The following is a 27,759-nucleotide window of genomic DNA, read 5'->3' on the forward strand; positions in this document are numbered from 1 at the left end:
GGGGTATGTTGAAGATTTACCAGATAAAGCACCTCCAGCACGCAGCAGAGAGCCTGGTGGATGCACTCGATGCATGCTGGCTGTTTTTCAGTATGAATCAACGCCGTCAGAGGCAGAATACCTACAATGATTAAAAAACTTGTGGGTCTTCATCCCTGAACAACACAACCGAACCAGACAGGGTTAAAGCATCAGCAGCAGGTGTTCTGGGCCAGGCCTCCCCCAGCCTTGAAGTCAGGAATGCTCTCAGCAGGATTGCTTCGCCATGTGGATGGTAACAGCGGAGCACTTTCCACAAACGGTTAACGGGGTTGGGATGCCTCGGTGGTGTGTCTTGCTGCCCTGAGACAGCCTGTGTTTCATTGAATTTCATGTTGATTGGGAGCCTGCAACTGCCAGTTCCTTTGTATTAAAGGACATATCCTAAATTCTAGAAGGGGGTTTGCCAATTTGCAGAGATATGGCTTCAGTTTTCTTTCTCTGCTGTAAGCTGCAAATGAGCTTGAACTTTTGCAGGGCACATGGCTTCACAATGGCATTCTGAATCTCGTGTGCCTACTTTTGCTTATTAATTGAGCAGACAACTTGAAAGGGATCCATCAAAACCTAGATTTTGAGATGACACAAATACAAACTTTGGTAAATTTATCACCCTTGTTAATTAAGTCATCCTTCTTTTGCAGAGAAAGATCTGTGTGTCCGATGTAAAGTGCAAATGCTATGTAGCTGGGACTTTTCCAGTGGTAACAACTCTTCTATGTACAAAGCTCCAAGAGGTGGGTCATGTCAAATTTTATGATGATAGTAAAATCTAGGAATATATATATATGTTTTGTTGTAATTTCTTTTCTTCAGCCTTTTCCAGTGTAAGACAATTCCTCAATGCAAGTAAAGCAGATGTCCATTCCGGCAACATATGTGAGTGTGTGTGAGTGTGGCCTGTGTTTTCACATAGCCGTGTGTATGAGCGTGCGTAGGAGCATGTGTCTGTATGTGTCCATGGCAATCTCAGATTCCCTGACATCGCACTGATAATTGCATTAAACCAATTTTCTTAAAAACCATGTTTGAAGGTAAGGAAATATGTTTTGGAAATCTCCCTTGGTATGAACCATTTGGAGTCCCATCCACACACTTCTGCAAGCTGCTGACACAGGCTGGAATTGCAGTGGGTCTGGGTTGTGATGGAGCTGCCGGCTGTCATTTGATGCGTGAGGCTCGTCTTCTAGGCAGTTTTCCTAAACTTGGAGACCTTTCATATATTCTGTTATGGGTGGGGGCAGGGTGCTCTCTATTTGGTCCGACCTTTCCCATACACCAGGTATCAAGGGCTGAAGCATTCAGGATGCAGCAGCCCCTGGACCCATCAGAAGATCTGAGATTCTCTCCCTAAGCAACCACTCAGTAAGGTGGCAGGACCTTTCCTGGCTTCAGTTTCTTCACTCCTAAAACGAACATGGCACTGCATCCGTGGTTCTCGGATGACAGTGGGGGGACAGATGTCTTAGTATTTCCCTGGAAAGTGGAGGATGATCCTTTAAGGAACCCACTGGATGGTGGCCTCTCGTTGTTGTCTGTTGCTCTTGGTCTCTGTGTTGAAATTATTTTGGAGCTTTGAGTAGCGTGAGCGAGGGATACTGCCCATGTCTCTAACGAGGGCATGGGGTTTGTCCGTTTCTCTAATGAGGGCATGGGATTTGTCCGTTTCTCTAATGAGGGCGTGGGGTTTGTCTGTTTCTCTAACGAGGGCATGGGATTTGTCCGTTTCTCTAATGAGGGCATGGGATTTGTCCGTTTCTCTAATGAGGGCATGGGATTTGTCCGTTTCTCTAATGAGGGCATGGGGTTTGTGGCATGGATGGGCTTCTCTGCTTCTGAGGTCCTGCATCGCTCAGGCAGGCCCTGGCTTGAACGGAGAGGCTGGCGTGAAGTGAGAAGGCCCCAGTGGAACCCTTCTTAGAAACACCATCAGTCCTGGGTCCTTCCAATGAGGAGGCTTACATCTCTAAAAATTCAGATTTGCCGAAAAATTCATGATTCGTCTTCCTTAACTAATTTAAAAATGGAAAACTTTCTCCCTACCTACCATCGCGCTGTGCCTCGTTTGCGGTTAATGCCATGGGGTGACGTAGGTTTTCCAATTCTCCTAATCTGTAAGGCGGCGTTTGCGGAAGCTCCATCTCCCTCCTTTGTCGTTAAAGGCACTCCATAAAGCAGCTTGCATGCATGTTTAGACAGTTCATTGTCAATAACTTTAACCTCCTACAAAAGCCAAATACATCGGTAATGTGGCTGTACCTACCTATTATGAAAGAAAGCCGAGACTTAATTTCTAATCTGCAGAGGAAAATCTTTCCGGCCGTCCTCATTTGGCGCGCTTGTGGGTCTCTGTACGTGCGAAAACAACGAGAAAATGAGAAAATGGCAGTGGAGACATTTGTCATCTGCAGAGTAAAAATATGTTGTTTTTTGTCAGGAAAGTTCTGGTGATGTCTGCGGGGGTGGAGAGAGAATACATCAGTAGTGGCAGCAGGCCTTTGGGGTGGTGCAGAGGGAGATTGCCGTGACCTCAGACATCTGTGCTTCCATGCCACTGGGCACGTGGCTGTGAAATGCATCCTCAACTGGCCTTTTGCTGTTTTTCTCCCAAATTTCATACCATGAGTCTTCATCTCAGGCTCCTCTTGGTTGATTTGAAGTCCCTAGTCCTTCTCCAGTTTTATTTCATTACGAGACAACATCGGTCTCTGGATCTGCAGTGACGTCCTCCCCTCTGCTCCCTACGTCTGTCTATCCCGCTCCAGGTAGGGGACGCCCTCACGTTTCCCAAATTCTTACTCCACATCACCAGCTCCGGCTGAACTAGTTTAGAGAGTTTATTCCATTTACCCCAAATACTGCCCTTTGGAACCTGCCAATGACCCACGTGTGCTTCAGATAGCCTTGTCCAGGCAGCAGTAGCTTTCTGAAATTTAAATTTTTATCTATTTACAAACATTTTTGTTTAATAAAAAGTAAAAATGTGACTAACAAGTATAATTAACCCTGAAATGGAAAAAAAAAAAAAAAAAAAAAGAATGTAAAGTATATCAGGGGTATCCACAGAGGAGGTAGTACCTTGTGTGGAAAGAGCATGGTTTTGAGGTTTGGATACATTTTGTCTGAGAATTTTGTTATATTGTTGAAATATGACATTTAACATTTGGTGTGGGTAATACTGACTTTAGAAGGTGCGTTGAAGCTTGATTAATGTAATCAGTGTCACTGGACTCTAGCATGTCCTTATATGTGTATATATGTACAGGAATACACCATGGTTAATGTAATCAGTGTCACTAGACTCTAGCATGTCCTTGTGTGTGTATATATGTACAGGAATACACCATGGTTAATGTAATCAGTGTCACTGGACACTAGCATGTCCTCGTGTGTGTATATATGTACAGGAATACACCATGGTTAATGTAATCAGTGTCACTGGAGTCTAGCATGTCCTTGTGTGTGTATATATGTACAGGAATACACCATGGCTAATATAATCAGTGTCACTGGACTCTAGCATGTTCTTGTGTGTGTATATATGTACAGGAATACACCGTGGTTAATGTAATCAGTGTAACTAGACTCTAGTATGTCCTTGTGTGTGTATATATGTACAGGAATACACCGTGGTTAATATAATCAGTGTCACTGGACCCTAGCATGTCCTTGTGTGTGTATATATGTACAGGAATACACCGTGGTTAATATAATCAGTGTCACTAGACTCTAGCATGTCCGTGTGTGTATATATGTACAGGAATAGGCGTGGCAAATATAATCAGTGTCACTAGACTCTAGCATGTCTGTGTGTGTGTATATATGTACAGGCATACAAGCGTGGTCCATGTAATCAGTGTAACTGGACTCTAGCATGTCATAGTGTGTATATATATGTACACGCATACACTTGTGATTAATGTATTCAGTGTAGCTGGACTCTAGCGTGTCTCTGCGTGTGTGCGTGTATATATGTACCCACATATACCCATTGATATGGTTTAGCTCTGTGTCCCACTCAAATCTCATCTTGAATTGCAATCCCCACATGCGGAGGGAGGGAGGTGATTGGATTGTGGAGGTGATTTCCACCATGCTGTTCTTGTGATAATGAGTGAGTCTCATGAGGTCTGATGATTTTATAAGCATCTGGCATTTCCTCTGCTTGCATTTCTCTCTCCTGCCACCCCGTGAAGAAGGTGCCTTGCTTCCCTTTCACCTTCTGCCATGATTGTAAGTTTCCCTGAGACCTCCCAGCCATGTGGAACTATGAGTCAAATACACCATTTTCCTTTATAAATTACCCAGTCTCGGTTATTTTTTATAGCAGTGTGGAAACGGACTAATACACCCATGATTAATGTAATCAGCATAAGTGGATTCTAGCATATACTTACGTGTGCATGTATGTACATGCATATACCCATGATTAAGGTAGTTCAACTAGACTTTATCATGTATATGCCCTTGTGTGTATACCTGCACAGGTGTGTTTATGTATATGTGTATATGTGCATTTGTGTATATAAATGTGTGTATAAGTAATTTGAAGATTAAGTGTAAACAGACATGGAGAAGAAACACACATAGCTATCCAGCAACATGCCCCTGGCGTGTGTAGTCAGGCAGTCAGTGGTATCTGCTGTGAGGTACCTGTGGAGCAGGTGGGATAATATGGAATAGAATATGGATGGATGCTCGACTGTGTGTGCCCAAGCTGATTTACTCTGCCTTGATTTTTTCCTTTCCTCCTCCCTCCTTCCCCTTAGAGTCATCTTGTTGACTCTACGGACAACAGAGTTACGTGTCAGTGGCTTTAGCGGGGAGCAAACACACCAGCTCTGTTTGCCTTTTCCGCCCACGGAGAACCTTTTCTGCACATGTGGTTTCCCCTTCACTATGTGATGTAGTGAACTTCTCGAAAGCAGATGGAGAAAGTGCGTCCACAAAACTTGCACAGCTACGTGTATGGGTGTGCCCTACACATGCGCTTGCATTTGAACCACAGGGTCTCTCGGGTTTACGAGCCACTTGCCAAGAACTTATAGATCTAATGGAAAGCCTGTGCCCTTTCACCCGTGAGCTAAGCCTTGGGGATCACAGACTTTAACTAACCTAAGTGGTTGAACACCTCTCATTCATTTGGTTAGCGGACGTGCTCACAGGGTACAGGCCACTTCCCTGGAGACATTTTCCGAATGGGAAACAGAAAACAGGTGTGAGTCACACACACACAAACGTTACCTCTGGAAAAATAGCATGGATTCTGTTTCCTCTGCTTCTAAAAGACTATATTTAAAATGGTTGTGGCTAGTAAAGACGACATAAATATCTTTTCCTAAAATCTGTACCGAATTACTTCACTGAGAAGTTTCTGAGGATGTACAGCCAGGACCGGAGGTCACACGTTTTAGCTGCGTTGGGTCACTCACCTGGGGAGCCTGTCCACAGCCCCCTGGCTCACTCCACAGAGCCTGGTTTGCTGGGCAGGTGGATCCGCTTGTTCAGTTTCTGATTAACTCACGGGTTATCAGGATGCTGTTGCAGGGAGACCCAGAGCTGGAAAACATCGCTATAGACCAGCACATCTTCACATTTTGGTCTACATGGATCATCTTGAGGGTATGATTAAACATCTAATCTCTAATAAAAAAATCCATGTTTATAGCTCTTTCCAAAATGTCCCATAGATATTCAGAAATAAGGATTTTTTAAAATAAGAACTTAATTCTTCCGAACATCGTATCTGTACCACCTGCAGTTACAGCCACGTTCAAGGTAGAGACTGACGAGCTTGATACAACGGATGTTTAGGATTATCTCTTGCAGGGAAAATGGAGAAAACGTGCTTTCTTAATATTGCTTTTTAAACCTAGATATGTTGGCCATTTTAAGGTTTACTTATATGATGTAAAAAGTACTTACCAGGGCAATAGTTTAAAAACCCTTATTTCCAAAGCTTATAAATGCTTCTGTGGGTTCTAACTTAATTGTTATAGACAGCCTTTTCTCCATCTCTCATTTACTGTGCTCCAGGCCTGCCCATGCCTCAGCTCTGTCCAGCTTGAATTAAACTGTTGTTTAGGTTAGGAAGTGTTAATGATTCCCTAACACTTCTCGGCTGTCCAATCTCAGCTCAGAATAGCTTTCTCACCAGGCACTCTTCAGGGGCTGATGGTCTGCAGGCCTCACCTGGCCCACACATGTATTTATTGTCAGCCCACAGAGGCATGTGGTTTAGGTGTTGGCTGGTTTGAGAAGTAATCTGAGCATGACATTGGCCAGGCATACACTTCATTTTGCCACAGTCTTCACTATGCCCTACTGGCCACTCTGGCCGATGTATCCTTTATGTTAGTGTTGAGCCTTTCCCGAGTAGCTCTGATGACTTCTAAAAGTCACGTTACCTCAATCTCCCTTTCTCTCTTTATGTACTTATGTGGTGACTATATAAACACACTACATTTAGTAAATACACTAGGTAACTCTATATAGTGCATAAACTGCGTGTGCACCAAATGTTTTAGATTAATATTCACTCCTTTTCCCTCAGAAAGCGATTCTTCCTTCTTAACACTCGGATTTATTTTTAGGATGTTTAAATCATTTGAATGATTTTGTTTAAGTCATTTAATTTAAATAATTAATCGTAAAACATTTAAACTACGTGTACTGGCTGGGAGCTGTGGCTCAGGCCTGTAATCCCAGGACATCAGGAAGCCGAGGCTGGTGGTTTGCTTGAACTCAGGCGTTCAAGACCAGCCTGGGTAACATGGAGATGCCCTGCCTGGCCGGATGCCGTGGCTCACTCCTGTAATCCCAGCACTTTGGGAGGCTAAGGTGGGTGGATTACCTGAGGTCAGCAGTTTGTGACCAGCCTAGTTAACATGGTGAAACCCCCTCTCTACTACAAGTACAAAAACCAGCTGGGTGTGGTGGTGGGCGCCTGTAATCCCAGCTACTCGGGAGGCTGAGGCACAAGAATCGCTTGAACCCGGGAGGTAGAGGTTACCGTGAGCCGAGATAGCACCACTGCACTCCAGCCCTGACGACACAGCAAGACTCTGTCAAAACAAAACAAAACAAAACAAAACAAAACAAAACAAAACAAAACAAAAACACGCTTTGCCTTTATGAAAAACACAAAAGTTAGCTGGGTGTGGTGGAACTCGCCTGTAGTCTCAGCTACTCAGGAGGCTGAGGCAGGAAGATCGCTTGAGCCCGGCAGGTTGAGGCTGCAGTGAGCTGTGATGGCACCACTAAACTACAGCCTGGGTGACAGAGTGAGATCCTGTCTCAAAAAGTAAAAATAAGAAAATAAATTATATGTACTGAATACCACACCATCCTGAGTGAAGCCCATCTCACTCACCGCTGTGTATCTAACGTGAGGGTATCATCCCCACTCTAATAAATAAGGACACAGAGGCAGTAAAATTTTTAATAATTATCAGGTGAAATTTTTGGTAAAATTTCAATACTGTCATTGTACTTGTAAAAAATACGTACGAGCACGGTGGCTCATGCCTGTCATCCCAGCACTTTGGCAGGTTGAGGCAAGAGGATCACTTGAGTCTAGGAGTTCAAGACCAGACTAGGCAACATAGTGACACCCCAGTTCTACAAAAACTTTAAAAAAAAAAAGCCAGGCATGGCATTGCACACCAATCGTGCCAGTTACTTGGGAAGCTAAAGTGTGAGGATGACTTGAGCCTGGGAGGTCGAGGCTGCAGTGAATTAATATTGTGTCACTACACCACAGCCTGGGTGACATAGAAAGTCCCTGTCTCAAAAAACAAACAAACAAACAAAACCAAATAAAAAAAATTAAGAAGCTGGTGAGCACATCTGCATGCCAGGAGGGTGGATCCCAACTCCATGGGGCCAGAGGCTCCTGTGCAGGGCACCCTTTAAGACCCCGTCCTCTGAATTGCTTCATCTGCCTGTTCGTCTGTGTCTTTTATTATAACCTTATTGATGAACCATCAAATGTAAGTAAAGAGTTTTGCTGAGTTCTGTGACCTGCTCTAGCAAATGAATTGACCTCAAGAAGGGGATGCTGGGAGCCCGATTTGCGGCCATTCAGTCAGAAGCGCGGTGGCTGGTATCTGACATGGGGACCGTCTGATGGGACTGGGCCCTTTAACCTGTGGGATCTGATGCTCTCTCTAGGTAGACAGGGTCAGAGTGAAATTCAATTACAGGACACCCATCTGGTGTCCTCTGGAGAATTGTTTGGTGTGTGGGATTTAGTGAGACAAGATTTTTATTTTTTGGAGACAGGGTCTCATTCTGTCACCCAGGCTGGAATGTAGTGGCACAATCATTGCTCATTGCAGCCTCGAACTCCAGGCTCAAGGACTCCTCTTGCCTCAGCCTCCAACAAACAGGGATCACAGGTGCACACCTCCAAGTCCTGCTAATTTTCATATTTTTTGTAGAGATGGGGTCTTACTATGTTGCCCAGGTGGATCCTGAACTCCTGGCCTTAAGTGATCCAAAGTGCTGAGATTACAAGTGTGAGCCAGCGTGCCTGACCCAGGAAAGTGTTTAACACAAGCTCTGATACCTACTCAATGAGCAATTAGTTCAAACGTAGTTTTGACTAAAATAACTCCTGTGGAAATATATATTGCTTTCTCAAGTGTGTTCCAATTATTCTGTCTTCAATCAATTCTTCTTCCCCATTTCCCTCTCCTCCTCCACTTCCTTCACCTCCATTTCTTTATCTAACAGAGGCTTCAATTGTGAAACTTCCATTTGTGCCCCATTAAGAAATGAGCCAGAGAAAATCCCAAAGAGGCGCTCCACTCCCACCCGGACATCCCTGATCCCAAGGGGACGCTCCACTCCCACCCGGACATCCCTGATCCCAAGGGGACGCTCCACTCCCACCCGGACATCCCTGATCCCAAGGGAATCTCCACTCCCACCTGGACATTCCTGATCCCAAGGGGACGCTCCACTCCCACCCGGACATCCTTGATCCCAAGGGGACGCTCTACTCCCACCCGGACATCCCTGATCCCAAGGGGACGCTCCACTCCCACCCGGACATCCCTGATCCCAAGGGGATGCTCCACTCCCACCCAGCTTCTGGATTAAGGATTTAGGGCAACATACTTTCATCAAGGACTTCCTGATGAAATGAAGGTCACGTTTGTTCAGGACGTTCTGAAGACATTTCTGGTAGTGTACCATCTTTATAGACGTTCCTCCCTACTATGACAAATCTGTTGAGAAATTAAATGAAGGAGACACCGAGAAGCCAAACCCCTTCCAGCTCTTTAATTTCCAAATGAAATAGTAAAGATGAGAGCATCTTACAACCATGAAGCAATTCAGCCTGACTCTTGGTGATTACAATAAAAAGGTAGGAAAGAACTCTTAGTGTTTAATATTTCAAAACAAATTTGTATTGCATATTGACAAATTATAGTTGTATATACTTACGGGTACAAAGTGGTGTTATGAGCTTTTAAGACAATGCAGAATATTCAGCATTCTGTGCTATTGATCTAAAAAATATCAAACTTGTCCTCTGATCTCACTGAAGCTTTGTACCTTTGACTGTCCTATCTCCGCTTTCCCAGCCCTTGGCCTCTGCAGCCACCATTCCCCTCTCTGCTGCTCTGAGTTAATTGTTTTAATTCCACAAGTGAGGATATGCAGTGCTTGTCTTTCTGTGTTTGCCTTGTTTCACTTACCGTAATGTTCTACAATTCCATCCATGTTGTCACAAATAACAGATTTTATTTTTTTTTCTTTTAAGGGACTGGATAATACTCCATTGTGTGTATAAGCTACAATTTCCTTATCCATTTGTCCCTTAATGGTCACTTAGGCTGATTTCGTAACTTGGCTATTGGGAATCGTGCTGCAATGAACTAAGCAGCATGGATATCTCTTGGACCCACTGATTCCAAATCTTTAACACTGGGAAGTGGGGTTGCTGGACCTCATAGTTAATGTTTTTGTTTCACTTAATGTGGATGTCCCTCCAACTATTCTAAAGCGTGTCACAGATGATCTCAGTTGGGCTGGAGTCTTGCTTGACTTCATACTTTGCATTCTTCTGGCCTTAATGCAGTTTGGAAAGGAGCTAGTTGTTTAGAAATGTGCTCCTGCTTTTCTAAACTATGTTCAAAAAAGAGTAAGCCTCCCTTGCACTCATGGCTGTGACTCTCTGGGACTGTCCACAGTCAAGCACTGAGGATGAAGAACTGAGAAGACCCTGCAGATCCCAGGCCATTCTTGATGTTAGCTTTTCCCGTATGTGATGCTGTGGCGTGGGACAGAACTGGGGAAATTTCTCATACTTGCTTCCAGTTAGAAGAGAGTTCCGTTTCAGCAGCTCAACAAAGACCTGCTGCTGATGGCCTCCTGGGTGTGACGCCTCGCTCTGGGGCTACAAGTCCAGTTTAATTCAGCAGCTTTTTCCAGCTGTATAATAGGAAATAAAACAGACATTGGAGTAATGTGGAAGAAAGAGTCACAGTCCCTGCTCTTTTGTGATTTATACCCAGTGTACCTTGCCCCAATGTGGTCTTGGGTTGGTTATTCAACATCTCTTGTATATGTTATCTTTGTATATATCTTAGTATATTAATAGTTTAAAGCCCCAGGATAATTTCCTACATAAAGTAAGACTGGACTAAGTCCCCTTTTTGTAATGGTGAACCTGATTATGCACTGTTAACAGACAGTGCAGTCATTTCCAGAGATCATAGCACAACCACACTCTTCTGAGCTAGTTTCTCTGTCTACAGCAGCCATATGTATTTAAATAAACCTCAAAGGGGGGTCGGGGGTAGAATTCTAAGTATTTAGAAAAGCCAGAAATTCAGTTTATAAACAACTGTTCAAAACCAAATTATTATGACGTCAATTAGCATTTCTAAAATCACTAGGTGAGCAATCATCATTTCTGTGACACATTCCAAGCAAGCATCATTGTATGATCGAAGGTAGGTTGGCATTCATTTGAAGTTCTGGTCATTCTCTCTTTTATGACACCACCCAGCACATCAGTTGGTTGTGAAAATGGACCTCCAGCACTCTCCTAGGTGTTGAAGACCTCTGTTGGCAAATCTCCACCTCCCCAACTCTCTTCGTATGAAAGCCCTCTTGTGACTGCTGGTGTCTTCAGATGGGCAGAGCAGCATGTGAGTGTGGGAGTGGGGGGCGGTGCATGGTAATGAATGACCCCAACACAATAGGGGAGGATTTAAATGAGTAAACATGCACACACGTACACACACCTACACATGCACACACTCCCACACACACTCACAAGCAGACCTTTGTAAAAAAGTGCTTGTTAGTTAATGGAGTGACTTTCATTTTATACTCACTCTATTGCTACAAAAATTACAATGGCTGTAACAGTGTTTAATGCAGTACTAATGTCCACCCTAAAGACGAATTTGTTGCATAGAACATATTCCAAGTAAGAGGCTGTGCCTTGTGCTGGCTGCTTCATTTTCAATATGGACGAGAACTGTCTCATGAGGCCAGTTGCAGGGAATTCCATGTGGGCGTGATTCTCTCCTCAGCAAATATCTCTGGCAGAAGTGTTTTGTAGCAGAATTCTCAGGAGTTGCATGGGATTCTAAACATGAGTTCAGAGATGAAATCCAGATTTACGATCTCGTTTTCACCATGTTCTGCAAAAATGAATGCAACGCAACTGGCACAGCCTTTGAGCCCTGATATTGTCATTTGTATCCAAAATGCCTCAGCTTAATTCTAAGTTTCTTGAAAAACAGAGAGTAGGTATCCATCAGAAAATCTAATGATACCAGTGTCCCAAGATTGTTTTCTTTGCCTTATGAAGTGTTACCCTTATCAGCATCAGCATCAAATAATATTTATTAAGCCCCCTCACGGGCCTGGTGCCATGCAGGGTAATATTTCTCTCTGCAGTTACCTCATTTTGCTAGTTTTTCAAATGTACCTGCCCGATTTTGTTGTAAAATCAGTTTCTTTCTTGTTAACAAAATAGGTTATTTTTGCACTAATTAAAATCACAAGATAGTTGAGTTTGTTTGCAATTTTAGTGAAAGTGGTTCAAAAGCTCTAAAGGGCCGGGGTGTTAAGTGTCACTGCAGCAAAGATGAACATACCACAGGGTTCCTTAGTCATCAACCGTGGACTCATTTGGAAAACGAGGATGAATCTGGGCATTCACAGCAGATGACACTTCCATTATCAGGACATAAATAAGCACTATGAATATGCATGGTACTTAGAAACAGGCATTTAATTTCCACAAAGACAGTCATTCTCCTTGATATGAGTTAGCTGCCTTTTGTAATTGTTCATTCTGCATTCTTTTTCTTCTAAAGTTTCCCCAGATAGTGGGAGCAGGGGGTGGGGGAAGAAAAATAAAACTACTAAAACAGATAAAATGTTAATTGTAAATTATGGAAATAGATGTTTAAGTTTAGGATATTAACAGCTTCCCCCAACTTGCACTCCATTTGGAATCTGGAAATGTATTAGGTATTTCAACCCAAGGTGTATATCCAGATGATCTTTAAATATTAATGCAGGCCCCCAGGGCATGTGCCACTATAGCCAGGAAGTAGACATAAAGTAAAACTAAATATGTGCAATTACTTTTTCATAGTTATGAATTGTCTGACATTCTGTGAGCACTTCATGTACACCCACCGGCTTAGAAAGTTGGCAAATTTATCCAAGGTCACGCCACCCTTGAAACCAGATTTAGCTCATTAAAAAAACTCACACACTTGGCCACTCCAGTGAACTGTCTCCATGGTCAGGGTTCTCAACTTGGGTTCTAAAGAACACAGGTATTTCCCAAACCCTGCACAACAGGGCTATCAAATTTTGTCTGTAGGCAGAGTTTATTTTTGCAAGAAGTGAGGCTGCATCAGCTAAGAGTGATATGAGTCTGACTGACTGGTGAGCTGAGCCGATCCTACATGCCGGGGCAGAGTGGAGTAGAATTCACTTCAGTGAGATTGAAGAGGCAAAGAATGCTGTCAGGCCAGCACCCCAGAATATTGTGTATTTACAGAAACATGGAGAACAAGGTCTCCAGCTTATAAGAGACCATGGTCAAGGGAATTAATAGTTTTCTTCAAGTAATGCCTTGGTTTTGCAGGGCAACTAAAGGAAAGGTAGAATACTCTGTGTGCAATTTAATCCCCACAAGAGTGCTTCCAAGGTTCACAACTCTCAAAAGTGTGTCCAGGGCTCACACAAAAAGTTGAAAGCCACCGTCCTGACTGCAGCCTGTTTGAGCATTGGAGCCAGGAGACTTGCCCGGTGCTGGCTCTCTCGACATCACCTTTTCCAGCTATTGCACACGACCATTATTTTACATGTGTGCAAAATCCCACGGCTGTTTTCGTAAAAAGAGGGAAGTGGGATCAGAACATGCCTGAAACACTTAGAATTCTCCTGCAAGTGACCACCCAGATACGATTTGGGGAGCTCACTCCTCTCCATCTGTGGGTTTGTAGATCCAGCTTGTGGCTCAGACCCGACTATGAATGCAACAGTGGATTCTGGAGAGATGCATCTTTTGTCCACGCCATTTCATGATCTTAAGACTGAGCAGGAGCTCCTGGAAAGGATGTGTGGGATTTCCAGGGGCCTGGAATTTTGCCATCCTAAGGAGGAGTGCTAGAAGCTCAGGGATGGGTTGAGGGAGGTTCCAGTGGGTCTCAGAAGCTTCCTGTGCTTATACTCACCATTTAGCAAGGTTTCTCTTTAATAGAATTGTCTTAGCTACAGGCTTTTCCTTTCTTGCCTCCTCTCTGTCAGTTTCTCCCCATGTTTCCCTCCCTTTTCTCCCTCCCATCCTCTCTCTGACTCTGCTTCTGTCTCTCTCTCAACTGCTGGAAACACAGCCTCGTACTTCAGGTGCCCCCCAAAGACTCGCTAGCATCCCAGTATGCCAATTCTGAATTCCAGGAAAGGAGCCGCGGAGGCTGGCAGCTGGCTCGGCTGCACCTGTGGAACCACACTCAGGAAAGGACAGTGAGTCCAACAAACCAGTCCTCTTTTCATCTCTCACAGTATTTGAGACTCTTTCCTCATTTGTCAAATGGGGGTGATCGTATCTGGCTTTGATTTGCCCAACTATCTCACAGTTGCTGAACTTATAATATGTGTTGAGTTCTAGAGAAATATCTTACTTGTGTTCTTTTATATAGTCTTTGGAAAAGCTCGATGAAATAAATATTATTATCTCCAATACATTTGTGAGTAATGTAAAGCAGGATTTTTTTAAAACTCAAAGTTGGCTGAGTGCAGTGGCTCATGCCTGTAATCCCAGCACTTTGGGAGACCAAGATAGTAGGATTGCTTGAGCCCAAGAATTTGAGACCAGACTGGGTAACAAAGTGAGACCCCATCTCTACAAAAAATAAAAAATTAGCTAGGTGCAGTTGCATGTGCCTACGTGGGAGGCTGGAGCAGGAGGGTCACTTGAGCCCAGGAGTTCGAGGTTGCGTGAGCTAAGATCATGCCACTGCACTCCAGCTTGGGCAACAGAGTGAGACTGTATCTCAAGCAAAACAAAACAAAACAACAAGTAAAGCTGAAAGTCATCTATGTAGTAAGTGGCAAAGCTGGGCTCAGATGCAGATCATTCTGAAGTGCAAAGCCCATGTTTTCAACCATTACACTATAGAATAGAACAAAGCATTGAAAACTTTGCACAGCCTTGTGCAAGCAATAGTGATTTTGTACAACTAGGAAGACTCTATGGAGTGTGGATTTAAGTTAGAGGTAAAACCCAGAATTTGGAGGAGGTAGAGTGGCCTCCTAGCAGAAGAAAATCACATGGTTAATTGGTTTTCGAAGCCCTTGGGTTCACATGCATCGAGTGCCCACCCTGGTCGTCTCCAGGAGAATGAATGCAGGGCTTCATTTCACATTCGTCGGGTGTATCTCCTGTGTGTAGCTCTGATGTTGGTTTCCTCCTGTTGAACTTATTTTCTTTGTTATGACGGAATTAGCAAGAATTAAAGGGAGGGGGTGTTGAAGATCTTTAGCACCTACTTGTAACTTTCTTCCTGACATAATTCTAAGACTGGAAATATCAGCCAGAGCACTATGGAGAAAAAAAAAGTGTTATTTTCTACAACATTGTATGTGAAGACAAATACCTCATGATTTCATCTGTTGCAGAAATCTCAAAAGCTTATCACAGCAAATGAGAAAGCCATTCTGGTCTTTATTTATAAACTCCAGTGGGTTTATCTCTCCTTCCTGAACATTAAAATCTGAAAGGCAGTTTGCGTCTTAACCAAGCAGCTCTGTCTGGGCGTCATCAGCAGAAATTTGCACAGGGGAAAAAGTGGTCTCACCTTCATCAGCCCATGGGCCCCGTCCAGCCACTGTTGGTGACGGCATCCTCTGTGTAAAATAGCTATGTCCATTTAAAACAAAACAACAGCAACAGGTTTCTGTTTTCTTCAAGTAGCTGCAAAAATCACTTAGGGAAAGCAAAAATCACTTAGGGAAAGCAAAAATCACTTAGGGAAAACAAAAAACATCTTATCCGGTTCGGCAATGAAGAGGATCAGCGTGTTGTAACCTCCGTTTTCAGCACGAGCCACGGAAGCAGAAGTGACTTTGATTTCTCCCTGTGGTTGGGGTCTCACTTCTCATCTCCACCGGTCTATTGCTCAGTATTATGCTAATGAGCGCTCCTATAACTGCACTTACATCACAGCTGAGTAGATTCCGACAGGACTTGCTTTGCTGGCTCAGCAGCTGCTCCTGGGATGCCTCCTTGTGGATTATTTTCCAGCGTGGCTGCCCCAGCCTTGTCCACCATGACACTCTTCCAGGCCTCATGACGAGCGAGTTTCTGCCTGCTTCTCACACTGCCTCATATGTAATGGTGTATTAAAAATCTTGGCATCTTTTATCGAATGCTTGATCTATGTGTCAGATTTCTCTGCTTGCTTTATGCAGGTGTTGGGAGCATTGCCATTCTTCTTTGATACCTTTTTTTTTTAGAATTTCAATGCAAAGACTTGGGATCTTTTCAAAAGTTTCATGCAAAGTTTGGGTATTTGGTGTAAGCCAGAAATAAAATTCTAAAGCCCCAGTTGGCTGAATGGACCCCTGCTCTTGGCCAAGGGGATCTGAAAGAAACCTGAAAAATGAACTCAGGCTGTGACGGGAAAGGGGGCGTCAGACAAACCTCGTTACACCCTCTCCCACTGCAATTCAGGTGCAACTGACCAGCATTTACATGATACAACAGAGAACCCAAGACTGACAAAACAGACTCTTGGTAGCAATAAGACACTCAGTTCCAGCCTGACTCTGGTATAGCATCACATGATAGATAGCAAGCCTTGAAGAAATCAGAGTATTTTATCCCCAACTATATCTTTTGACATATTTGGAAATGGCCCCACAAAGCTATTTCTTGTAGGGGAAACTTGCATTCTGTAGAGAATCCTCATCCCTTTCTAGGTCATTTTCTGATCCAGGAGAGACTTAACTGAGTCTGTCACCTTTTAGGGTCCCATAACAGACATTTACCATTTATTCTCCCTGAAGCTGCTACCTGCAGGCTTCATCTACATACCAGGAACCTTGGCTTCCACAACACCCCTTATCTTAACTCAAACATTTCATTCTACTCATTTCAACTCTTTAGGCAAAGCTTGACTCACTCAGTCTTTGGATCCACCTGTGACCTGTAACCAACCCCTCCCACCCCTGTCAGCTTCAAGACGTCTTTCCTTTCTGGACCAAACCAATGTACACACCTTCCATGTATTGATTTATTCCTTTGCCTGTAACTTCTGTCCCCTTCAAATGTATAAAATCAAGTGGTAACCCAACCACCTTGGGCACCAATTCTCAGGACTTCCTGAGGTTGGGTCACAGGCTGTGGTCACTTAGATTTGGCTCAGAATAAACTTCTTCAAATATTTTACAGAATTTGGCTTATTTAAAATGGAGATTGGAAGTGCAGTTTCTGGAGTTCTTTGTGCCTTTAAAGGGTTGTTTGATTTCAGGTATGACCTGCTGTCTTATCAATGACCCGCCTCAAAGCCTGCATGCTCTTTTTGGGGTTCACAAAGAAGAAACATGTTTGTTTTTGTTTCTCTTCTTATTCAAAACGACACAATCAGCAGAAGGTGTTGAGCACTGACACTGCCTCAGAAGTGAGGTGAGGGTGTGGCCACCCTGAGGGGCACTCCCAGCATCAGAAAGGGCATTTGTCGTAGAAAGTTAACAGCGGGTGTTCAGAGAGAACCCACCACATGTTTTCTCATAGGAGAGTGTCACTTTTCCTGGGTGCATTTTGTCTGCCCATCTGCAATCAGAGAATCAGGAACAGTGTATTAATGAGGTAGAGGGAATCAAAAATTATTTGGGCAAACAGGTGTAGCTCGGCTTGACTGCACTTGTGGAGGGGTTTGGAGAGGAGGGGAAGGGACAGTTGGTCTCCTTGTGGCCACAGACTGCAGTCACTGGAGTAGAAGCCAAAGGGGGTTTCAAAGGTTCTGATCAGGCTTACTTAGGAAAAAGAAAAAATAAAGGAGTCCGGGCATGATGGCTACTTTGGGAGGCTGAGGTGGGCAGATCACCTGAGATGAGGAGTTTGAGACCAGCCTGGCCAACATGGTGAAACCCTGTCTCTACTAAAAATACAAAAATTATTCGGGCATGGTGGCAGGTGCCTGTAATCCCAGCTACTTGGGAGGCCAAGGCAGGAGAATTGCATGAATCCAGAAGGTGGAGGTTGCAGTGAGCTGAAATTGCACCATTGCACACCAGCCTGAGCAACAAGAGCACAACTCAGTCTCAAAAATTAAAAAAAAGAAAAAAAAAGATACAATGTCCAAACAATTTCGTGAATTTAGATAAGTGAAAAAGCATAAAGCTTTCCTATATCATTGACATTTTAATTATTTATTCATTGGTTTTCAATTTCTTAGTAAATTATTGGCTTTGTCTTCAATTTTAATGAAAAGAAATATCACTTGCTAGAGCAATGATCCTCAACTCTCAATACAATAAGAACCCCTAGGCAGTTCAGAAACATGTGGACAGATGCTGAGCCCTCACAGAGAAGTCTCAGTGCAATTGGTTTGATGGGCAGCCTTTGCATAGGTAGTTCTTTTATTTTTATTTTCATTTTACAGAGATGAGGGTTCTCCGTGTTGCCCAGGCTGGTCTTGAACTCCTGGGCTCAAGCAATACTCCCACCTCAGCCTCCCACAGTGCTGGGATTACAGGCATGAGCTACTGTGCCCAGCCAGACATAGGCCCTAAAAGCTTCTTGAGTTTGAGGCTGTCTGCTACAGAGGAGATGCAAATCTTATGATTGGTGTTGCCAAAATTTAGTGGAAGCTTTAATTGGATCAAGGAGACATTTCCATTTTCAAGCTAAGAGAGTTAGTAAGAGCTCACCTTAATAACACACTATTTGATGTACAGTTTGGTTTTAAAACCGGGCAAAAATCATCTGTAGGAACAAGAATTGGTATAGGTATTTGCAATAAGTAATGACAATTTTTATGGTTTTTGTACCAAAAAAAAATGAGGATTTGAAGATTGTACTCTAAGCTATACTAGCAGAAAGCTAAGCATAAGTATTGAGGCTGGTTTTGAATTACAGCTGAGCCCAAAGCATCTGAAAGCAGTGGGTTCCTTTTCTTCTCTTCTGTAACTTAAAATTGGGCTGACTTTTTTCGTAGTTGGTAAAATGAATGCTTGGAGTCTTCAACCCAGAGCTCCAAGCAGGAGTCCAGCCAGAGTGCATTTTCAGAACTGATTTACTAGCCCCAGAAGGCCACCTGAGATCTTTGTGGTTTGCAATATCCTATTTTTTTTCCTGAATTACTTTGTATCTGACTTAGACAGTTACGGGTTTTAGCATGGGATTTTGCATACAGATTGGCCACTGCTTTGAAACCTCTTCTATGATGCATATTTCATGACTAGTATCCTCAAATCTCAAAACTCTCTGGAAAAAAAAAAAAGTCCTGTACCTTTTCGGTTTGAATATTAAACTGGAGATAGAGAAATTATAGGAGCTGTCCCTTAATTTAATGAGAAACACTAAAAAACAAACTTTCAATAATTGAAAATGGCATTGAACAATAAGTAACTTAATAAAGTAGGAAATATCTAACTTTTAACTATAGCTATTTAATGAGAACATCTCAGAAAGAATGACTTTACAAACTGAAATAAAATCACCTCATGTCGGGAGACACGATGGATGCACAACTTTTTTTCTTGGTGTGGGAGACTGTGAGAACTCACGCAGATGGAGTTATATTTGATGCAAACAACACTTTTAGCTTAACCCCGATCATGGAAATAAGCTCTGCCCAGGAGCGAAGCACTAAGGACCAAGCCATGTGGATCAGGAAGGGAAGAATCTGGGTTGAGAACTGAACCCTTTACTCTTAAAGGCTGGCCCCTGTTTTATTGGTAGACAACTAATCCGTGTCCCACAAATTTGAGGACATTTAATCCCAATAGTCCCTCTCCCAGTTCTGTTTTTGCCTACGATGCCCAAAGCGCATATTCCTGTGCTTTCAGGGTGCACCATGGAAAGGCTGACAGCAGCAGACTTTATCACCTTTCTGATCTTGTGTTCGCCTCTGCCGGGTACTCCCTGTCTAAGAGATGGCATCACCAGGGACCCAGTTTCTCTATTCACAAGCCAAAGAACCCCAGAAGCCCCCCTCCCCTTCATTTTCCCACGTGAACTCATCAGCGAGGACTTGGATTCTCAAGAACACTCCAAATGTGCATTTTTCTCTCTACGGCCAGCCCGGCTTCCATTATCGCTGACCTTGATTCTGTCCCTGGTCTCCTAAGCTCTGCCCTCCTTACCGGCCTGCAAGCTTTTGGGATTCTCTACACTGCAGACAGAAGGACATTTCTAAATTTAAATCTCATTCAGTCCTCTCCAGTGGTCCCGCTACCACCAGCGTGGAGGCCCATCTCCTCCATATGGCTCCCTACCCCTGCGGACCTCCTGTGTTTTCCTGCATCTCCTTCAACATCATCACCGTCTGCACCTTGCACTCTCTCCTTAGCCATATTTAACTTGCAGTTTCTCAAATCTACTTCACTCAGTTTTATGGTTAGAGTTCTGGACTTTCCATTTCCATGTGAAATATTTACCTTACTCTTTCTCTGGGTAACTCCTTCTCATCCTTCGGGACCCAGCTCGAAAACATCGCCTCCTCCAGGAAGTCCTTCTTATCTGAGTCAGATGTCCTCGGACTGCACATCCCACCATCATATCTGGCACGATTTACCCCTCATCCAGGTTGCAAACTTCTTGAGGAGAGAGACTCACGTCCTTTTTGGACCCTCACTGCAGCAGGAATTCATCTGATCAGCCTGTGAAAAACCCACCCTCCTGTCTTGGTACGTAAAGCTTGGTGCTACTGCAGTGAGGTTCTGGAGGAGGTGTACCATAAGTAGTTAATTGTCCCTAAAGCTTATAATATTTTCACCCTTACCCACGAAACCGCCTTTGCAAAGATTATGGCAGGAAGAGAAGCCATGCGTTAGATATCTTCACAATCACACCCAGCTCGCAATGTGCCTTAGATATCTTCACAATCACACCCAGCTTTCAATGTGCATTAGATATTTTCACAATCACACCCAGCTTTCAATGTGCATTAGATAACTTCACAATCACACCCAGCTTGCAGTGTGCATTAGCTATCTTCACAATCACGCCCAGCTTGCAATGTGCATTAGGTATCTTCTTCTCCTTTTACCTGTTCCCTCTCAGAATCCCAAGGATTCAAGGGTTTGATTGGAAGTATTTCTGGGATTAATGCATGTGTACGTGATGTCATGCTTCCAGATTCTTACAATAATCATGTGGTATACAGATGCAGACCAAATATCAAATATCATAGTAGCATTATTCACAATAACTAAAACATGGAAACAGCCCAGTGTGCACTGATGGGTAAATGCATGAGTAAAATACAGTCTGTACATACAATGAGTTTTTTTTAAACACAGGGTCTCACTCTGTTGCCCAGGTGCTGGAGTGAAGGGGTGTCATCATGGCTCACTAAAGCCTTGACTTTCTGGGTTCAACCAACCCTCCCAGCTCAACTTGAATATCTGGGACATGAGGTGTGTACCCCCATGCCTAGCTAATTTTTTTGCTTTTTGTAGAGTTGGGGTCTCACATGTTGCCCAGGATGGTCTTAAGCTCCTGAGTTCAAGGGATTCTCCTACTCCAGCTTCCCAAAGTGCTGGAATTACAGGCATGAGCCACCATCCCCTGGCACAATGGGATGTTATTCAGTCTTATATAAAAAGGAAATTCTGACCCTTGTTACAACAGGGCAGAACCTTGAAGACATTGTGTGAAGTGAAACAAGTCAGTCACAAAAGGAACAAATGGATGACTGCTGTATGATCCCACTTATATTAGGTTCCTAGAGTCGTTGGATTTATAGAGACAGAAAGCAGAATGGAAGTGACATGGGGCAGGGGGTGGGGAGAATGGGGAGTTATTGTTTAATGGTAGGAGTTTCGTTTTGCAAAATGAAAATGTTCTGTAGATGGATGTTGGTGACGGTCGCACAGCAATGTGAATGTCCTTAGTGCCACTGAATTGTGCACTTACAATGATTAAAGCAATACATTTTGTGTTAGTGTATTTTGTCACAATAAACAAATAAACCCTGGTTTGGGCTCTTCCAGGTCTTCCTGGACATTCATTGTAGCCACGTCCTGAGGCTGATGCCAAGGGGGTGGTGACGACCATGAGTTTTGCTGAGGAAAGGGTGAAATCCCTGGTTTCCACAGGCTTTTGCCAAAACACCTGACTCTTTGTGTGAGAGCTACCGTCATTCTGAAGGCAATTTCTTCTTTAATTTACTGTCTTTGGATAATTTTGAAAGGGTCACAGAGCCGCAGCATCTTTCAATCGAGCATTCTGTTTTCTCAGTGATTACTCATGATAGCAGATTGGAGAGCTCAGCATTTCTCTAACTCCTCATTGCGTCTCTAGCTTTGATTATGTCACCATTCGATGTAACTGCGTTGCCTGAATTGAGTCAGAATTTAGATATATTGTTAGATTTCCTGAATCTGTTGTATTTTTGCATGAAAATCTCTCTTTTCTGACCTACTGAACTCTGTTTTAAAACCAAACACTAATTCTGGGGAATCTAAAAAATTTGCAACACATAAAACTAAGCAACCACTAGAATTGACTTTAAAGTATATACGGCACTGATTTTTTTTCAACACAATTGTTAGCAACACTTGGTAAAAACACAAGAAAATATCTCATGAAAATATAACTGAGTATTCAGTTGAAAGGAACACATTTTACTCAAAGAGTAATGGGATTAAACGTTGGGGTTTGGGAGATTAGAAGTGGAATAGAGTCATATTTCGGGAGAAATCTGGCAGAAGAGATAAATTAGCGCTGACAAGAAAGATAAAAGTGGAAAGGAAGGCATTCGCTGTGCTGTTGAACACATGGAGAAGTCAGCCTGCTGTGCTCGCAAGTACAACACAAATTTTACCCTGTGTGTTTCCATGTATTTTATGTTAGAGGAAACACAGAATTGACCTATCTGTTGTTTAAAGCAATGAATGACATGCTAAATTATAGAATTGGGACATTTTTATTAAATCCATTTCTGAAAAACCAAAACATTTGTTTCTAGAGATTTTCCACAAGCCTGTTGTCTGTGTTATCGTAATACTTAGAGACATTGGGCACCCCGATGGCCAGTCTTCATGGTTGACAGCCTCTCTTCTACAGGTACTTCCCGTGGGACCACATGGCTGCCAGTTACCACCTTCTCCTCCAAGGTCTCACTTGGAAAATCAGACCTATTTTGTGAAAAAGGTTAAGTGGCTCCTCTGAACAGCTTTGTCTATGGTAGATGTTTCAGAATGAACGCGAGTTGAGATACGGCCTCTCTAACTCTTTAAAAACGATTACACCAGGCTAGCAAGGTTGAAACTGACCAATTGTTCTGGACAAGTTCTGCAACGGGAAATGTCCTTCTCTCGCCATCCCCCAAGGGGGGGATGAGATTTGATTTTGAATTTTGTGGTGTTACATTTTATTTCTCTGAAACGAACATTAGAGGCTAGGCACGGTGGCTTATACCTGTAATCCCAGCACTTTGAGAGGCCGAGGTGGGCAGATTGCTTGAGGCCAGGAGTTTGAGACCAGACTGGCCAACATGGTGAAACCCTGTCTCTACCAAAAATACAAAAATTAGCTGGGTCTGGTGGTATGTGCCTGTAATCCCAGCTACTTGGGAGGCTGAGGCAGTGGAATTGCTTGAGCCTAGGGGGCAAAGTTTGCAGTGAGCCGAGATCGCACCACTGCACTCCAGCCTGGGCAACAGAGGGAGACTCCATCTCATAAAAAAAAAAAAACCAAAATAAATAAATGGAATGAGCATTACAGTCTCTTTCTTATCAGTTTATTCAATATAGCGGTCCTCCCACATTTAGATCTTGAGCTTACAGCACATTTTAAATTTTTGCTGTATTAATAAAACACATCTTGGAATTACCTTTTACCTTTTTCCTAGATGTGAAACTTTTCCTATGCTTAATGTGTATTTTTTATTTACTTTTTCAAATTTGTGAGATTCTTCAAAATTCGTATGAGGAGCCCTGTTTCCTAGAAGGCCATACTAAACTGCGATTAAAGGCAGAATTTTCAGAACGTAAACCGTGTATTTTACAGAAACATTCTAGTGTTATAGGAACTACTTACTCCTGCTCTTATTACGCAAATTAATGGTATACATTGTCCTCATGATCTTTCTGCACATTTTATCTGCATCATGTAACAGCTATGGGATACCATTGTTCATGGAATAGAAAGTTCTTAACATGAAAGCCTCTTAATTAAAGGTTGGCAGAGGCTGCTACTACCGACCGACAATGTGCGTCTCATTTTTATGTTTTGACAATATGGGGAGCTTTTAGGTAACTGTGATGAGCTCCAACCTGCCTCAGAAGAAGTAACTACAAAGTAATTCAGCTCAGTACCATCTGCTTAGTTTCTGGCAGATTATCTTGGCCTGGGAAACTTTTATGTTTGCTGTCACAGAAGTTTTTTTTTAATAACGATACAATTGAAGTAATCATTCCTTTTTTCTGTTGCAATTTCAATGTTTCTACTCTTCAATTTTTTTATGGGGTTCGTCTCATCTGCACAGGGTGGCCCATGGTGATTCTATGTGGATGTGTGTTGAGTAAGCAGATAAAGAGGTTTAGATACCAAAATAGAATTTCATGTTTTTATATTTTTTCTTTAACTCTAGTAATAGAAAGGCTAAATAGAAAGATACCTTAAATTTGCCATGAATGTGCTATTTAAATAGAGCATTCAAATAGAACATTTCTTTAAATAGAATACTTAATATTCTAATTTATGTATTTAATATTTAAATAGAATAATATTCTTTGAATAGAACATTTGTCATGAAAGGCTAAATAGAAACACTTTAGGTAGAATGTTTGTCCTGAATGTGCCTTGTGTGTGAAGCTGAGTTGAGAGTGGCCGTGCACTTGGCCGGACACTCTTCTTCCAGTGATTAATAGAATCTTTCATACCTGGGAAAACCTGAGGTGTATTAAAGGAGTTCTTGTCCTTAAAGAGTGATCATATCATAGAGAGATATTTTAACACATAATTATGTTCACACAGGTACTTAAACACCAAAAGTGATCAGGAAATATCTGCTGAAATGTAAAGGAAATGGCTTAAAATTACAAATAACGCAATATGCAATAAAATGTTGTATATTTTATTCTGAGTCACCTAGGCCATGTGAAGGTTTAAAATGGATTAAAGACAGATGTGTCAAATCTGGTAAAGATTTGGTGACAGATGATCTTGATCTTTACAACATTCACCTAGAATCGTCATTTATATAACACGTGGGTAAAGACAGATATCCTTAAATTCATTCTAAATCTTTTGCAACATCTTTGAAAATCTACTTCTAATAAAAACTCAGTTTAAAACTATGCCATTTTATGCTAAATTAATTGTGATACTTTTTTTTTTTTTTTTTTTTTTTTTAGACAGTGTCTCGCTCTGTTACCCAGGCTGGAGTACAGTTGCGTGATCTTAGTTCACTGCAAGCTCCACCTTCTGGGTTCATGCCATTCTCCTGCCTCAGCCTCCCTAGTAGCTGGGACTACAGGAACCCACCACCACGCCCAGTGAATTTTTTATATTTTTAGTAGAGATGGGGTTTCACTGTGTTAGCCAGAATGGTCTCAATCTCCTGACTTGGTGATCTGTCCACCTCAGTCTCCCAAAGTGCTGGGATTACAGGCGTGAGCCACCATGCCCTGTCTAATTGTGGTATTTCTTAAAATAAAGTTTTTAAGATACTAGAGTACCCCATTGATAGTATTTATTTTTATTTTTATTTTTTTGAGAAGCAGTTTTGGTCTGTTGCCCAGGCTGGAGTGCACTGGCATGATCTCGGCTCATTGCAACCCTTGCCTCCTGGGTTCAAGCGATTCTCCGGCCTCAGCCTCCTGAGTAGTTGGGATTACAGGTACCCACCACCATGTCGGGCTAATTTTTGTATTTTTAGTAGAGACCAGGCTTTACCATGTTGGCCAGGGCGGTCTCAAACTCCGACCTCAGGAGATTCACCCACCCTGGCGTCTCAAAGTGCTGGGATTCTAGGTGTGAGCCACCGCTTCCAGCCCAGTATTTTTAAAACATGGAGAAAAATGTCAAGTTCTATATTTGTGTGTTTTACAAAAGAGCAAAACAAAAATAAAAATTCTGAGTATCTTTTCATGGTGGCTTAGAAGAATTCTGTGAATGTCTGGACTGTGTATATTTTTGTCCAACTAAAATTGTAAACATTTAAAGCATACAGATCATTATTTTCTTGAAAAAGAGTACACAAATGGAGGAAAAGTGCTTTCTGTATAACTTGATAGGGTGTTTTGTGATCTTCTAAATTTTCAAGACTATACATTAATTTCACATTTCCATTAGGTGGCACTGTGCTAATATCAATAGAACAAATTCTCTCCGAGTTCATATAAGCCTTTTTTTTTTTTCAATTATCACTTTATTTCATTAGTTTCTGAAACATTGTTAACTTAAGAATTTGGGTTGTTTTACAGCTCAGGGTGCCAGAGAAGCAGATGCCGTCTTCGCCCATTCTCTTAGGATCCAGAGTCAGGAGCCCCGGAAACCTGAGACAGGGGGTGCAGTCTGTGTCCCCTCCACAGGTGGAGACAGTCAGGCTCAGCTTGGAAGAGGAATTCCTGAAGGGAGTGCGCCAAGAAGGACAATTCGCTGTCTTGTCAGAGGGGCGACAGGGCTTCAGGAAGGTCCTGGGGGAGAATGAAGGGTTTTGTGGTCTCTAATCTCTAACAGAGTCCCTGGCTGAGATACCCATCATCTCATTCCACCCTGGTCTGCTGGTTGGGGCCATGGGCAGTGAGTCCACAGCAGGACTCCCGAGCAGTGGCTGTCGGCCGGTCACCCCAGGCAGCTCAGGGGCTGGACACCCCCAGACAGCTCAGGGGCTGGTCACCCCCGGGCAGCTCAGGAGCCGGACACCCCCGGGCAGCTCAGGGGCCAGACATGCCCGACAGCTCAGGGGACAGTCACCCCGGACAGCTCAGGGGCCGGTCACCCCGGACAGCTCAGGGAAACACGGACCCTGGTGCCCCAGGAAAGGTGCCCACAGCCACAGCCAGCCTGAATGCGGCCCCTGGAGTGTGGGGTCTTGAACACCATCCTTCAGGGCTGAAGCCTACTTCCTTCAAAGGTGTCAAGTGTGGTGGAGAGTAAGAGAACCTCAGGCCGAAGAGATGGTGCTGTCATTAGGGACACATTGTACAAACACACACGATAATCGATTGCGCCGAGAGCCTGTCTTAAAGGCATGGTAGAATTTCTGCTTCAGCCTGCGGTGCTGTGGTATTAACATGATTAATATTGTCCATTACGTGTGATTTTCGATGCAGGAGAAAATGTTATTTTGCTTAAAGATGTAAATTTATAAAAATAGCCAAATTAGAGACAGGGACTTGAATTCTCGGTTATTTTAAATACTAGTTAAAAGCTTTAAATGGCTAAATGCATTTTTAATACTGGGTCCCGTTTATGTATTTATTTATTGTGTATGGAATGATTTTGCTTAGATATCTATTTGGCACTTATTTAAATAACCTACTTGTTGGTTAAATATATGTTCCATAACAGGAAGCTTATTAAAAGAGTTTACTATGGTAATTAGGTCTGCAAAAGACATAAAAATAATAGTTTGTCTATAGTAGATAAAATGCTAAGAATAGTTTCACCTTTCTTCTACGAAATAATCCACCTAAAACCCAAGTATGGACCAGACACAGTGGCTGACACCTATAATCCCAGCACTTTGGGAGACCGAGGTGGGCAGATCACCTGAGGTGAGGAGATCGAGACCAGCCTGACCAATATGGTGAAACCCCGTCTCTACTAAAAATACAAAAATTAGCTGGGCGTGGTGGCGGGCATCTGTAGTCCCAGCTACTTGGAAGGCTGGGGCAGGAGAATCGCTTGAAGCTAGGAGGCAGAGCTTGCAGTGAGCCAAGATTGCGCCATTATACTCCAGCCCGGGCGAAAGTGCGAGACTCCATCTCAAAACAAAAAACAAAAACCAAAAAACCAAAAACCAAAAAACCAAAAAAACAACAACAAAA

At 43.0% G+C, this 27,759-nt stretch overlaps 1 long non-coding RNA gene across 1 annotated transcript; it reads left to right on the top strand.

Annotated features, from left to right (window-relative positions):
• LOC123575150 (uncharacterized) lies at positions 1 to 27,759 on the top strand. Its single transcript, XR_006700280.3, has 4 exons — positions 1 to 274; positions 684 to 776; positions 11,063 to 11,204; positions 26,191 to 27,759. It is a non-coding gene; the product is annotated as an uncharacterized lncRNA (long non-coding RNA).

Source organism: Macaca fascicularis, chromosome 8, assembly GCF_037993035.2.
Source record: "Macaca fascicularis isolate 582-1 chromosome 8, T2T-MFA8v1.1".
Taxonomy (NCBI): domain Eukaryota; kingdom Metazoa; phylum Chordata; class Mammalia; order Primates; family Cercopithecidae; genus Macaca; species Macaca fascicularis.